At 39.3% G+C, this 14542-nt stretch overlaps 1 protein-coding gene across 4 annotated transcripts in view; it reads right to left on the bottom strand.

The window, feature by feature from the left end:
- The window catches only part of STXBP5L (syntaxin binding protein 5L), a 371562-nt gene that overhangs the window by 154859 nt on the left and 202161 nt on the right, over nucleotides 1-14542 (bottom strand). The window lies entirely within an intron of this gene.

Genomic DNA, 14542 nt, shown 5'->3' on the forward strand with positions numbered 1-14542 from the left:
TCTATTACTAGATTGTTGAATGTTTTTATCATTAAAGAGTGTTGAATTTTGTCAAATGCTTTTTCTGCTTCATCTGAGATGTTCATGTGGTCTTTGTCCTTCATTTTGTTGGTGTGGTATATCACACTGATTGCTTTTCATGTTGAACCATCCTTGCATCCTGAGGATATATCCCACTTGTTTATGATCATTTTAATGTGTAGTTGAATTTGTTTTGCTCGTATTTTGTTAAGGATTTTTGCAATAATAGTCACTGGGGATATTGCTCTGTAGTTTTCTTTTCTGGTAGTATCTTTGTCTGATTTTGACATCATGTAATGCTGGTCTCATACAATGAGTTTGGAAGTGTTCCCTCTTCAATTTTTTGAGGAGTTTAAAAAGAACTACTGTTAATTCTTTAAATGTTAGGTAGAATTCTCCAGTTAAGCCCTCTACTTCTGGGCTTTTCTTTGTTGGGAGATTTTTTTATTACTGATTCAATGTTCTTACTGATTATAAGTCTGTCAGATTTTTAAATTTCTTCATTATTCAGTCTTGGTCGGTTGTATGTTTCCAGAAATTTATCCATTTCTTTTAAGTTATCCATTTTGTTGGCATATAATTCTTCAGAGTAGTCTCTTATGAACCTTTTTTATTTCTGTGGCATCAGTTGTAATGTCTCCTTTTTCATTTCTGATATTTGTTGAGTCTTTTCTTTTTTTCTTAGTCTAGCTAAGAGTTTGTCAATTTTGTTGATCTTTAAAAATCTCAGTTTTTAATATTTTCTATTGTTTTTCTACCCTCTATTTTGTTTTTATTTCTGTTCTAATCTTTGTTATTTCCTTCCTTCTGCTAAATTTGGGTTTAGTTTTTTCTAATCCCTTGAGGTGTACAGTTAAATTGTTGATTTTAGATCTTTTTTTAATGTTGGCATTTACTACTATAAACTTCTTAGAGGTTTACTTGTAAACCTCTTAGTTGTGCTTTTGTTGCATCCCATAAGTTTGATATGTTGTCTTCTTTATCATTTCTCTCAAGACATTTTCCAACTTCCTTGTGATTTCTTTAACCCATTGGTTGTTCAAGAGGGTATTGCCTAATTTCCACATATTTTGTGGATTTTCCAGTCTTCCTTTTGCTATTCATTTCTAATTTCATTTCATTGTGGTTATAAAAAAAATACTTGTTATGATTTCAATCTTCTTAAAAATTTTAAGACTTGTTTTATGGCCTAACATGTGATCTATCCTGGAGAATGTTTCACGTGTACTTGAGGAGAATGTATATTCTGCTGTTGTTGGGTAGAGTGTGCTGTACATGGCTATGAGGTCCAATTGTTCTATACTGTTTTTCAAGTCTTCTGTTCCTTATTGAACTTCTGTCTGGGTGCTCTCTATCCATTATTGAAAGTGGGGTATTGAAAACTACTATTTTTGCACTATTTCCTATTTCTCCCTTCAATTCTGTCAGTGTTTGCTTTATATATTTGGGCAATATGTTGTTAGGTGAATATACATTTATAATTTTTATTTCTTTCTGGTGAATTGACTATTTTATCATCATATATTATCCTCCTGTGTCTTTTTGACAGTTTTTGGCATAAAGTCTATTTTGTCTGATAAAAGCATGCTCACCCCGATGCCTTTTTTTGTTAGCATTTGCATGCAGTATCTTTACCCATCCTTTCATTTCAGGCTATGTACACCCTTATATCTAAAGTGAGTCTCCTGTAGACAGCATACAGTTGGATCTTGTTTCTTTTTCCATTCTTCTACTCTGTGTCTTTTGATTTGGGAGTTTAATTCATTTATCTTTAAAGAAATGATAGTATAGGACTTACCACTGCCATTTAAAAGTTGTTTTATGCTTATATTGTATTTATTTTGCCCCTTGTTTCCTTTCTTGCTGCCCTCCTTTTGTTTCATTGATTTTTTATAGTGACATGTTTTGATTTGTTTCTCACTTTCTTTTGTTCAATTTCTTTGCAGTTACCTTGTGTATTATGTAAAACATCTTATAGTTATACTGATCTATTTTAAAGTGACAATTTAACTTCAATTGCAAACAAAAACCCTACTCCTTAAGTGGGCTACACTGACCTGCCCATTCCAATACCATGTAGAGCAGACACTGATGTCTTCCCAAAGGCAAAGGGACTAAAGACTGGAAGCAACTCTCACTAATGTACCCAGCAGCCCTTGGGCTTAAACCTGGTCTAAACTTAGAATCACCTGGAGTTAAAACAACATGGATGCTCCCACCCAGATCAATAGACAGACTCTGTGGGGAGGGCACATGTGATGTAATTTCTAAATACTCATCATGTAATACTAGTGGGAAACTGCATGGCAACCACATAGCAAACATTTCTTCTGATTCTTTAAAGTGCATACAAATTTGGAGGGAATCAGGGCCCCACTGTAAGTTATGATTCTCCTGTGGGGCTCATGAAATGGCACCTTTAACAAGTTTTCTTATTGGTGCAGATATTATTCCCTCAGGCCCGTATTCAGTAGCACTGAGCTAGAGATATCACGCATAGCACACCTGAGACCACTGAGTAGTTTTTCCAGGGCCTGTTTCCTAGTGGCTGAGCTCCTCCTGGAATAGGTGTGGCCTTGTTGTTGCCTAGGGTAGATGCTGCTGGGTTAGTGGAAATCACATGGTGTATTTAAGGTTTAGGGTTGTGTGAGGGGTCACCCTTAGAAATCTACCCCAAAATACCCTTAGTCCTCAGGGCCTTTAGCCCCCTCTCCTCTCAGGGCCCACTTGACCCACAGGAATCCCCGGGGGCAAGGCATGACCACCTGTCCTCAGGTGAGCTGAGCCTCCATTCCCCATAAGATCCAGAGCATGAAGTTGTTTACATCACAGATCTGTTTGAAAATAAACCAAAGGTTTCAGTGGAGGGTGGATTAATATTTTGTGCTGGGAATGGACAGAAGCCTTTGAAAACGATGCCATGAATGCATATTTGAGGATTAACAACGGAAGATGTGATCTACGTTAAGTAATACAGCACGTTATAACTGAAAAAAACACTACTCCTTTCTCTCTCCCCTCACTTTAATGTTAATGATGCTGTAAATTATCAATACATCTCTTTATATTTTGTAACCATTAACACACCTTTATAGTTATAGTTTCTTTTTGTTTTTTTTTTTTTACATCTTTATTGGACTATAATTGCTTTACAATGGTGTGCTAGTTTCTGCTTTATAACAAAGTGATCAGTTATACATATACATATATTCCCATATCTCTTCCCTCTTGTGTCTCCCTCCCGCCCACCCTCCAGGCAGTCACAAAGCACCGAACTGATCTCCCTATGCTACGCCGCTGCTTCCCACTGGCTATCTATTTTAAGTTTGGTAGTGCATATATGTCCATGCCACTCTCTCGCTTTGTCACAGCTTACCCTTCCCCCTCCCCATATCCTTAAGTACATTCTCTAGTAGGTCTGTGTCTTTATTCCTGTCTTACCCCTAGGTTCTTCATGACATTTTTTTTTTCTTAAATTCCATATATATGTGTTAGCATACGGTATTTGTCTTTCTCTTTCTGACTTACTTCACTCTGTATGACAGACTCTGGGTCCATCCACCTCATTACAAACAGCTCAATTTCATTTCTTTTTATGGCTGAGTAATATTCCATTGTATATATGTGCCACATCTTCTTTATCCGTTCATCCGATGATGGACACTTAGGTTGTTTCCATCTCCTGGCTACTGTAAATAGAGCTGCAATGAACATTTTGGTACATGACTCTTTTTGAATTATGGTTTTCTCAAGGTATATGCCCAGGAGTGGGATTGCTGGGTCATATGGTAGTTCTATTTTTAGTTTTTTAAGGAACCTCCATACTATTCTCCATAGTGGCTGTACCAATTCACATTCCCACCAGCACTGCAAGAGTGTTCCCTTTTCTCCACACCCTCTCCAGCATTTATTGTTTCTAGATGTTTTGATGATGGCCATTCTGACTGGTATGAGATGATATCTCATCATAGTTTTGATTTGCATTTCTCTAATGATTAATGATGTTGAGCATTCTTTCATCTGTTTCTTGGCAGTCTGTATATCTTCTTTGGAGAAATGTCTATTTAGGTCTTCGACCCATTTTTGGATTGGGTTGTTCGTTCTTTTGTTATTGAGCTGCATGAGCTGCTTGTAAATTTTGGAGATTAATCCTTTGTCAGTTGCTTCATTTGCAAATATTTTCACCCATTCTGAGGGTTGTCTTTTGGTCTTGTTTATGGTTTCCTTTGCTGTGCAAAAGCTTTGAAGTTTCATTAGGTCCCATTGTTTATTTTTCTTTTTATTTCTATTTCTCTGGGAGGTGGGTCAAAAAGGATCTTGTTGTGATCTATGTCATAGAGTGTTTTGCCTATGTTTTCTTCTAAGAGTTTGATAGTTTCTGGCCTAACATTTAGGTTGTTAATCCATTTTGAGCTTATTTTTGTGTATGGTGTTAGGAAGTGACCTAATCTCATACCTCTACATGTACCTGTCCAGTTTTTCCAGCACTACTTATTGTAGAGACTGTACTTTCTCCACTGTACATTCCTGCCTCCGTTATTAAAGATAAGGTGACCATATGTGTGTGGTTTTATCTCTGGGCTTTCTATCCTGTTCCATTGATCTATCTTTCTGTTTTTGTGCCAGTACCATACTGTCTGGATTACTGTAGCTTTGTAGTATAATCTGAAGTCACGGAGCCTGATTCCTCCAGCTCCGTTTTTTGTTCTCAAGATTGCTTTGGCTATTCGGGGTCTTTTGTGTTTCCATACAAATTGTGAAATTTTTTGTTCTAGTTCTGTGAAAAATGCCAGTGGTAGTTTGATAGGGATTGCATTGAATCTATAGATTGCTTTGGGTAGTAGAGTCATTTTCACAATGTTGATTCTTCCAATCCAAGAACATGGTATCTCTCTCCATCTATTTGTATCATCTTTAATTTCTTTCATCAGTGTCTTATAATTTTCTGCATACAGGTCTTTTGTCTCCTTAGGTAGGTTTATTCCTAGATATTTTATTCTTTTTGTTGCAATGGTAAATGGGAGTGTTTTCTTCATTTCACTTTCAGATTTTTCATCATTTATGTATAGGAATGCCAGAGATTTCTGTGCATTAATTTTGTATCCTGTTACTTTACCAAATTCATTGATTAGCTCTAGTAGCTTTCTAATAGCATCTTTAGGAGTCTATGTATAGTATCATGTCATCTGCAAACAGTGACAGCTTTACTTCTTTTCTGATTTGGATTCCTTTTATTTCCTTTTCTTCTCTGATTGCTGTGGCTAAAACTTCCAAAACTACGTTGAATAAGAGTGTTGAGAGTGGACACCCTTGTCTTGTTCCTGATCTTAGTGGAAATGCGTTCAGTTTTTCACCATTGAAGACGATGTTGGCTGTGGGTTAGTCATATATGGCTTTATTATGTTGAGGAAAAATCACTCTATGCCTACTTTCTGCAGGGTTTTAATCATAAATAGGTGGGGTTTTTTTGTCAAAAGCTTTCTCTGCATCTATTGAGATGATCATATGTTTTTTCTCCTTCAATTTGTTAATATGGTGCATCACGTTGATTGATTTGCATATACTGAAGAATCCTTGCATTCCTGAAATAAACCCCACTTGATCATGGTGTATGATCCTTTTAATGTGCTTTTGGATTCTGTTTGCTAGCTTTTTGTTGAGGATTTTTGCATCTATGTTCATCAGTGATATTGGCCTGTAGTTTTCTTTCTTTGTGACATCCTTGTCTGGTTTTGGTATCAGAGTGATGGTGGCCTCGTAGAATGAGTTTGGGAGTGTTCCTCCCTCTGCTACATTTTGGAGGAGTTTAAGAAGGATAGGTGTTAGCTCTTCTTTAAATGTTTGATAGAATTCGCCTGTGAAGCCATCTGGTCCTGGGCTTTTGTTTGTTGGAAGATTTTTGATCACAGTTTCAATTTCCGTGTTTGTGATTGGCCTGTTCATATTTTCTATTTCTTCCTGATTCAGTCTTGGCAGGTTGTGCATTTCTAAGAATGTGTCCATTTCTTCCAGGTTGTCCATTTTACTGGCAAAGAGTTGCTTGTTGTGATCTCTCATGATCCTTTGTATTTCTGCAGTGTCAGTTGTTCCTTCTCCTTTTTAATTCTATTGATTTGAGTCTTCTCCCTTTTTTTCTTGATGAGTCTGGCTAACGGTTTATCAATTTTGTTTATCTTCTCAAAGAACCAGCTTTTAGTTTTATTGACCTTTGCTATCGTTTCCTTCATTTCTTTTTCATTTATTTCTGATCTGATCTTTATGATTTCCTTCCTTCTGCTAATTTTGGGTTTTGTTTGTTCTTCTTTCTCTAATTGCTTTAGGTGCAAGGTTAGGTTGTTTATTTGAGATGTTTCCTGTTTCTTAAGGTAGGATTGTATAGCTATAAACTACCCTCTTAGAACTGCTTTTGCTGCATCCCATAGGTTTTGAGTCGTCGTGTCTCCAGTGTCATTTGTTTCTAGGTATTTTTTGATTTCCTCTTTGATTTCATCAGTGATCACTTCGTTATTAAGTAGTGTGTTGTTTAGCCTCCATGTGTTTGTATTTTTTACAGATCTTTTCCTGTACTTGATATCTAGTCTCATAGCGTTATGGTCAGAAAAAATACTTGATACAATTTCAATTTTCTTAAATTTACCAAGGCTTCATTTGTGACGCAAGATATGATCTATCCTGGAGAATGTTCCATGAGCACTTGAGAAAAATGTGTATTCTGTTGTTTTTGGATCAAATGTCCTCTAAATATCCATTAAGTCCATCTTGTTTAATGTATCATTTAAAGCTTGTGTTTCCTTATTTATTTTCATTTTGGATGATCTGTCCATTGGTGAAAGTGGGGTGTTAAAGTCCCCTACTATGAATGTGTGACTGTCGATTTCTCCTTTTATGGCTGTTAGTATTTGCCTTATGTATTGAGGTGCTCCTATATTGGGTGCATAAATATTTACAATTGTTATATCTTCTTCTTGGATTGATCATTATGTAGTGTCCTTCTTTGTCTCTTCTAATAGTTTTTATTTTAAAGTCTATTTTGTCTGATATGAGAATTGCTACTCCAGCTTTCTTTTGGTTTCCATTTGCATGCAATATCTTTTTCCATCCCCTCACTTTGAGTCTGTATGTGTCTCTAGGTCTGAAGTGGGTCTCTTGTAGACAGCATATAAATGGGTCTTGTTTTTGTATCCATTCAGCCCGTCTGTGTCTTTTTTTTTTTTTGCAGTAGCGGAGCACAGGCTCCGGATGCGCAGGTTCAGCGGCCATGGCTCACGAGCCCAGGTGCTCCGCGCCACGTGGGATTTTCCCGGACCAGGCAACGAACCCGTGTTCCCTGCATAGGCAGGGGGACTCTCAACTACTGAGATACCAGGGAAGCCCCAGTCTGTGTCTTTTGGTGAGAGCATTTAATCCATTTACATTTAAGGTAATTATCGATATGTATGTTCCTATTCCCATTTTCTTAACTGTTTTGGGTTTATTATTGTAGGTCTTTTCCTTCTCTTGTGTTTCTTGCCTAGTGAAGGTCCTTTAGCATTTGTTGTAAAGCTGGTTTGGTGGGGCTGAACTCTATCGGCTTTTGCTTGTCTGTAAAGGTTTTAATTTCTCCATCAAATCTGAATAAGATCCTTGCTGGGTAGAGTAATCTTGGTTGTAGGTTTTTCTCCTTCATCACTTTAAATATGTCCTGCCAGTCCCTTCTGGCTTGCAGAGTTTCTGCTGAAAGATCAGCTCTTAACCTTATGGGGATTCTGTTGTGTGTTATTTGTTGTTTTTCCCTTGCTGCTTTTAATATGTTTTCTTTGTATTTAATTTTTGACAGTTTGATTAATATGTGTCTTGGCATGTTTCTCCTTTGATTTATCCTGTATGGGACTCTCTGTGCTTCCTGGACTTGATTAACTATTTCTTTTCCCATATTAGGGAAGTTTTCAACTATAATCTCTTCAAATATTTTCTCAGTCCCTTTCTTTTTCTCTTCTTCTGGAACCCCTATAATTCAAATGTTGGTGCGTTTAATGTTGTCCCAGAGGTCTCTGAGACTGTCCTCAGTTCTTTTCATTCTTTTTTCTTTATTCTGCTCTGCAGTAGTTATTTCCACTATTTTATCTTACAGGTCACTTATCCGTTCTTCTGCCTCAGGTATTCTGCTATTGATCCCTTCTAGAGTAGTTTTAATTTCATTTATTGTGTTGTTCATCATTGCTTGTTTCATCTTTAGTTCTTCTAGGTCCTCATTAAATGTTTCTTGCATTTTCTCTATTCTATATCCAAGATTTTGGGTCCTCTTTACTATCATTATTCTGAATTCTTTTTCAGGTCGACTGCCTATTTCCTCTTCATTTGTTAGGTCTGGTGGGTTTTTAGTCTGCTCCTTCATCTGCTGTGTTTTTCTGTCTTCTCATTTTGCTTATCTTACTGTATTTGGGGTCTCCTTTTTGCAGGCTGCAGGTTCGTAGTTCCCGTTGTTTTTGGTGTCTTTCCCCAGTGCCTAAAGTTGTTTCAGTGGGTTGTGTAGGCTTCCTGGTGGAGGAGACTATTGCCTGTGTTCTGGTGGATGAGGCTGGATCTTCTCTTTCTGGTGGGCAGATCCACGTCTGGTGGTGTGTTTTGGGGTGTCTGTGGACTTATTATGATTTTAGGCAGCCTCTCTGCTAATGGGTGGGGTTGTGTTCCTGTCTTGCTAGTTGTTTGGCATAGGGTGTCCAGCACTGTAGCTTGCTGGTCATTGAGTGAAGCTGGATGCTGGTGTTGAGATGGAGATCTCTGGGAGATTTTCACCATTTGATATTATGTGGAGCTAGGAGGTCTCTTGTGGACCAGTGTCTTGAAGTTGGCTCTCCCACCTCAAAGGCACAGCACTGACTCCTGGCTGCAGCACCAAGAGCCTTTCATCCACATGGCTCAGAATAAAAGCGTGAAAAAGTAGAAAGAGAGAAAGAAAGAGAGAAAGAGAAAGAAAGAAAGAAAGAAAGAAAGAAAGAAAGAAAGAAAGAAAGAAAGAAAGAAAGGAAGGAAGGAAGGAAGGAAGGAAGGAAGAGAAAGGAGGGAGGGAGGGAGGGAAGGAAGGAGGGAAGGAAGGAAGGAGGGAAGGAAGAAAGAAAGAAAAGAGGAAAGAGGATAAAATAAAGTAAGATAAAATAAACTAAAGTTATTAAAATAAAAATTAAGAAAAACAATTTTTTTTAAGAAAATAAAAACAAGAAGAAACAAAAAAAACCGATAGAACCGTAGGATAAATGGTGACAGCGAAGCTATACAGACAAAATCTCACACAGAAACATACACACTCACAAAAAGAGGAAAAGGAGGAAAAAAGAGTCAATCTTGCTCTCAAACTCCACCTCCTCAATTTGGGATGATTCGTTGTCTATTCATGTATTCCACAGATGCAGGGTATATCAAGTTGATTGTGGAGCTTTAATCTGCTGCATCTGAGGCTGCTGGGAGAGATTTCCCTTTCTCTTCTTTGTTTGCACAGTTCCCATGGCTCAGCTTTGGATTTGGCCCTGCCTCTGCGTGTAGGTTGCCGGAGGGTGTCTGTTCTTCGCTCAGACAGGACGGGGTTAAAGGAGCAGCTGTTTCGGGGACTCTGGCTCACTCAGGACGGTGCGCGGGAGGGGTGCGGATGCGGGGCGAGCCTGCCGTGGCAGAGGCCGGTGGGACGTTGCACCAGCCTGAGGCGCGCTGTGCATTCTCCCGGGGAAATTGTCCCTGGATCCCGGGACCCTGGCAGTGGCGGGCTGCACAGGCTCCCTGGAAGGGAAGTGTGGATAGTAACCTGTGCTCGCACACAGGCTTCTTGGTGGCTGCAGCAGCAGCCTTAGCGTCTCATGCCCGTCTCTGGGGTCCGCGCTGTTAGCTGCGGCTCACGCCCGTCTCTGGAGCTCCTTTAAGCAGCGCTCTTTATCCCCTCTCCTCGCGCACCAGGAAACAAAGAGGGAAGAAAAAGTCTCTTGCCTCTTCGGCAGGTCCAGACTTTTCCCCGGACTCCCTCCCGGCTAGCCGTGGTGCACTAACCCCTTCTGGCTGTGTTCACTCTGCCAACCCCAGCCCTCTCCCTGCGCTCTGACTGAAGCCCAAGCCTCAGCTCCCAGCCCCGCCCGCCCCTGCAGGTGAGCAGACAAGCCTCTCAGCCTGGTGAGTGAGTGCTGGTCGGCACTGATCCTCTGTGCGGGAATCTCTCCGCTTTGCCCTCCGCACCCCTGTTGCTGTGCTCTCCTCTGCGGCTCCGAAGCTTTCCCTCCTATAGTTATAGTTTTTAAAAATGCTTTTATCTTTTAAATTCTATACCTGAATTTAAAGTGATTCATGCACCACCACTACAGTGTTACAGGATACTGTTTTTGTCTGTGTATTTACTTTTACCAGAGAGCTTTATATTTTCATATGCTCTCATTTTGTTGTCTAGTGTTCATCCATTTCAACTCAAAGGACTCCCTTTATCAATTCTTGTGAGGCAGGTATAGTGGTAATAAATGGTTTCAGTTTGTTTTTTTTTTGTTTGTTTGTTTTTGCAGTACACGGCCTATCACTGTCATGGCCTCTCCCATTGCGGAGCACAGGCTCCGGACACGCAGGCTCAGCGGCCATGGCTCACGGGCCCAGCCGCTCCGTGGCACGTGGGATATTCCTGGACCGGGGCACGAACCCGTGTCCCCTGCATTGGCAGGCGGACTCTCAACCACTGCGCCACCAGGGAAGCCCTGGTTTCAATTTGTGTTTATCTTGGAAGGTCTTTATTTCTCCTTTTTTGTTTGAAGTACAGTTTTCCAGATATAGTGTCCCATGGCTGGCTTTTCTTTTTTCTTTATGCACTTTAAATATATCATCCTTCTCCCTTCTAGCCTGTAATATTTCTGCTGAGAAATGCAATGATAATCTCATGACATTTTTCATACAGATAATGAGTAGCTTTTCTGTTGCTGCTTTTAAGATTGTTTCTTTGTCTTTGACAATTCAATTATAATGTGTCTCAGTGTGGACCTCTTTGGGTTCATCCTCATTAGAATATTCTGATACATATCCAATGAATATGGAAGTCCATTTACCTCCTCAGATTTGAGAAGTTTTTAGCCAAGATTTCTTCAAATTGGTTCTCTGTCCCATTCTCTCTCTAGTCCTCTGGGACTTCCATAATGCTATACTGGTATGTTTGATGGTTTCCCATAAGTCCTTTAGGCATTCACCACTTTTCTTCATTCTTTTTCCTTTTGTTCCTCTGACTCAGTGATTTCTTATTACCTATCTTCAAGTTTGCTGGTTCTTTCTTCTGATTAAATCTGCTGTTAATCCCTTCTAGTAAAATTTTCAATTCAGTTATTGTATTCTTCTCTTTAAGAGTTTCTTTCTGGTTCTTTTTAAAAGTTTCTACCTCTTTGTTGATATTTTCATTTCATTCATACATCATTTTCCTGATTTCATTTAGTTGTCTACCTGTGTTCTCTTTTCATGCATTGAGCTTCTTTAAGACAGTTATTTTCAACTGCTTGTCAGGTAATTCACAGATACCAAATTGTTTAGGGTCAGTTTCTAGATAATTATCTTGTTCCTTTGATTGGGTTGTGTTTGTCTGTTTCTTCCTGCACCTTGTTATTTTTTACTGTGAATTTAGCATTTGGAAAACAGCCACCTGTTATGGACGGCTTTATACAGGGGAAGACCTTCTCCAAGCTCAAGATCCTTGGGGTCTCTCAAACCTTCAATGGGGATGCATCTTCTCTGGGACTGTATGTGTAATTTCCCAATTAGAGAGGTTTGCTGGTTTCTTTTTCAGGAGCTTGCATCTCTTGCTCCTTCTATTATCTGTCTTAGTTCTGCAAGTTTCTTAGCACTTCAATAAGCCACTGAGCTCTCTTTTGTTCTCTGCAGCCCCCAGGCATCCAGGTTCCATCAGTACTCTGACTCAGGGGAGATAAAAACTAGTCTCTTTGGAAGTCCCCTGAAAAGCAGGAACATTGGATGTACAGTCTACTCCACTACTTCCCTCTCATGAGAGAAAATTCCTCCTGAACAAGAGCTGTGCCAATTTGGGGAAGAAGCTGATATAGTTGAAATAAAATGGCTGTTTTTACCCATTTCAGTGTGGCTACTCTTGGCTTTGAGCTCCCCTGGGGTACTATGATTTCCTAATTGGTTTCTAGAGTTTTCATAAAGGTTTTTGGACCATATATTGTTGCATCAGTGTGTCTGTGGGAGAACGAGGTCTGGGGCTACTTATTTTGACATCTTGCTGATGTCACTCTCCATGGATTCTTTTTTTTTTTTTGCGGTACTCGGGCCTCTCACTGTCGTGGCCTCTCCCATTGCAGAGCACGGGCTCCAGACGCGCAGGCTCAGCGGCCATCGCTCACGGGCCCAGCCGCTCCGTGGCATGTGGGATCCTCCCAGAACGGGGCATGAACCCGTGTCCCCTGCATCGGCAGGCGGACTCTCAACCATTGCGCCACCAGGGAAGCCCTCCATTGATTCTTTTATAAAGTATTTTTCTGTCCTTCTTCTCTAAACCTGATTATACTGTGGTATTTGAAGTGAGTGTATTGTTAATGGCATAGCGTTGGTTTATGTTTTTTAATCCACTCTGCTAATCAATGCATTTGAATTGATGTATTTAGACCATTTACATTTAAGCCTTAACACTTCCATGATTAATTAAGTCCGTCTTTTTTTTTTCTTTTCTATTTTTCCCTCTTTTATTGTCACTGTTTTTTCCCCCTGCTTTCCTGTAGGTTAATTGAATTATTTTAGTACATCCATTTTTATGTGTCAATAATGTTTTTCAGTGTATCTCTTAGCCCAGATCTTTTTACAGCGTTGCTTTAGGTACTGCATTGTAATATTCATTTAACTTGTCACAGTCTACTGGTGTTATCATACTACCATTTCAAGGGAAGTATAAAAACCTTACCTTTCTTTATACCAGTTTACCCTCACCTATTTATAATTACCTTAAATATTTCCTCTATACATATGTAGAACCACATCAAACAATGTAACCATAATATTTTCTTCAACCATCAAATATAATTTTAGCAACTCAAGAGAAAGAAAGCCTATTGTATTAACCCGTATTTTTGCTTACTGTGTTCTTCCTTCCTTCCTCATATTCCAAGGTTCCTTCTTTTATCATTTGCTTTCTGTTTACAGAATTTCCTTTAGCCATTCTTTCAGAGTAGTCTGATGTTGACATACTCTTAGTTTCCCTCATTTTAGAATGTATTAATTTCTAATTAATTCCTGGAAAATATTTTTGCTGGGTATATTATTCTAGGTTGCCAGTTCTTTTCTTTCAGCACTTGAAAAAGATTCAGGTTTCCTCTGGCCTCCATGGTTTCTAATGGAAATATGCCATCATTCAAATTGGTTTTGCCCTGTCAGTGAGGTGTGATTTCTCTTTTGCTGTTTTCATATTTTTTTCCTTGGTGTTTAGTATTCAAAAGTTTGACTATGATGTGTCTTATTGTGAATTTCTTGTGGTTCGCTCACCTTCTGCAATCTCTAGGTTCATGTCTTTTGCCAAATTTGGGAAGTTTTCAACCATTATTTCCTTATGAACTTTTTAAGCTCTGTTCTTTCCTCCTTCCTCACTGGACTTCCATTGACAAAAAAGGGGAAGGTATATGGCTCCTCATTACTGCTGGGCAGTGCTGGGAATTCTCTCCCCACATTATCTCTGTCACCACAGGTAAAGAGTTTCACTACCATTCAGCAGGGTTAAAAGTCCCAGCACCCTACTCAGCCTTAGCTCAGTGTCAGAAACTGACACCCCCTTCATGGGCAAGTTGAGGCACCTTATTATGGCCTGATGAGGGTGAAAGTCCACGCTCTCCACTCAACCTCTGATGAAGTGGGTAGGGGTGGAGTCATAGTTTTTTTCTGTGTTGGTTAGCTATAATAGAAAGATTATTTTCTAAAAGTTTACTGTCTTTATAGGCTTCTCCTTTCCTCACCTTTTGGCTAGAGAGAGCTAGCTTTCGTTGGGCTTTTTAGGTTTGTGCCTGGAGCTCCAGGTTGCCAGCTTCTTCAGCTCCAATTCTGGGATATATGAGGCAAAAAGAAAAGCCAGGAAACTCACTTCCATGTCATTCCTTGAGTCTTTGGGGACCTATCCAGTCTGACTTCTCTCCATCTTTTCCAGTCATATTATAATAATATCCAGGGGTTTTAATTGTACTTAGTGGGAAGAATAGGGAAAAGTACATCTATTCCATACCTCATAAGCAGAACTCCTTATGATCTTTTAAGTCTTATCTTTATCTGTTGCTATGTTTCCATTTTCATTCCTAATATTAGAGCATGAAATGGGTTGCTATAGGAAGTAGCAACATTTCCGGTGCTATAAGTTTTGAAGTATACTTTAAATAGCCACTTGATGGAGATACAGAGCACTGATTCCTGGATTTAGATGGAATCAAGAGATATTGGTAAGGGCCTGTCTAAGGCTAATAATCTATGATTTCTACAGAAATTCTTCTTTGACTAATCTCTCATGATTTTTCTATCTCTGACTTTCTTCTGGTCTTATAAT

This window comes from Pseudorca crassidens, chromosome 5 (genome assembly GCF_039906515.1).
Source record: "Pseudorca crassidens isolate mPseCra1 chromosome 5, mPseCra1.hap1, whole genome shotgun sequence".
Classification (NCBI taxonomy): domain Eukaryota; kingdom Metazoa; phylum Chordata; class Mammalia; order Artiodactyla; family Delphinidae; genus Pseudorca; species Pseudorca crassidens.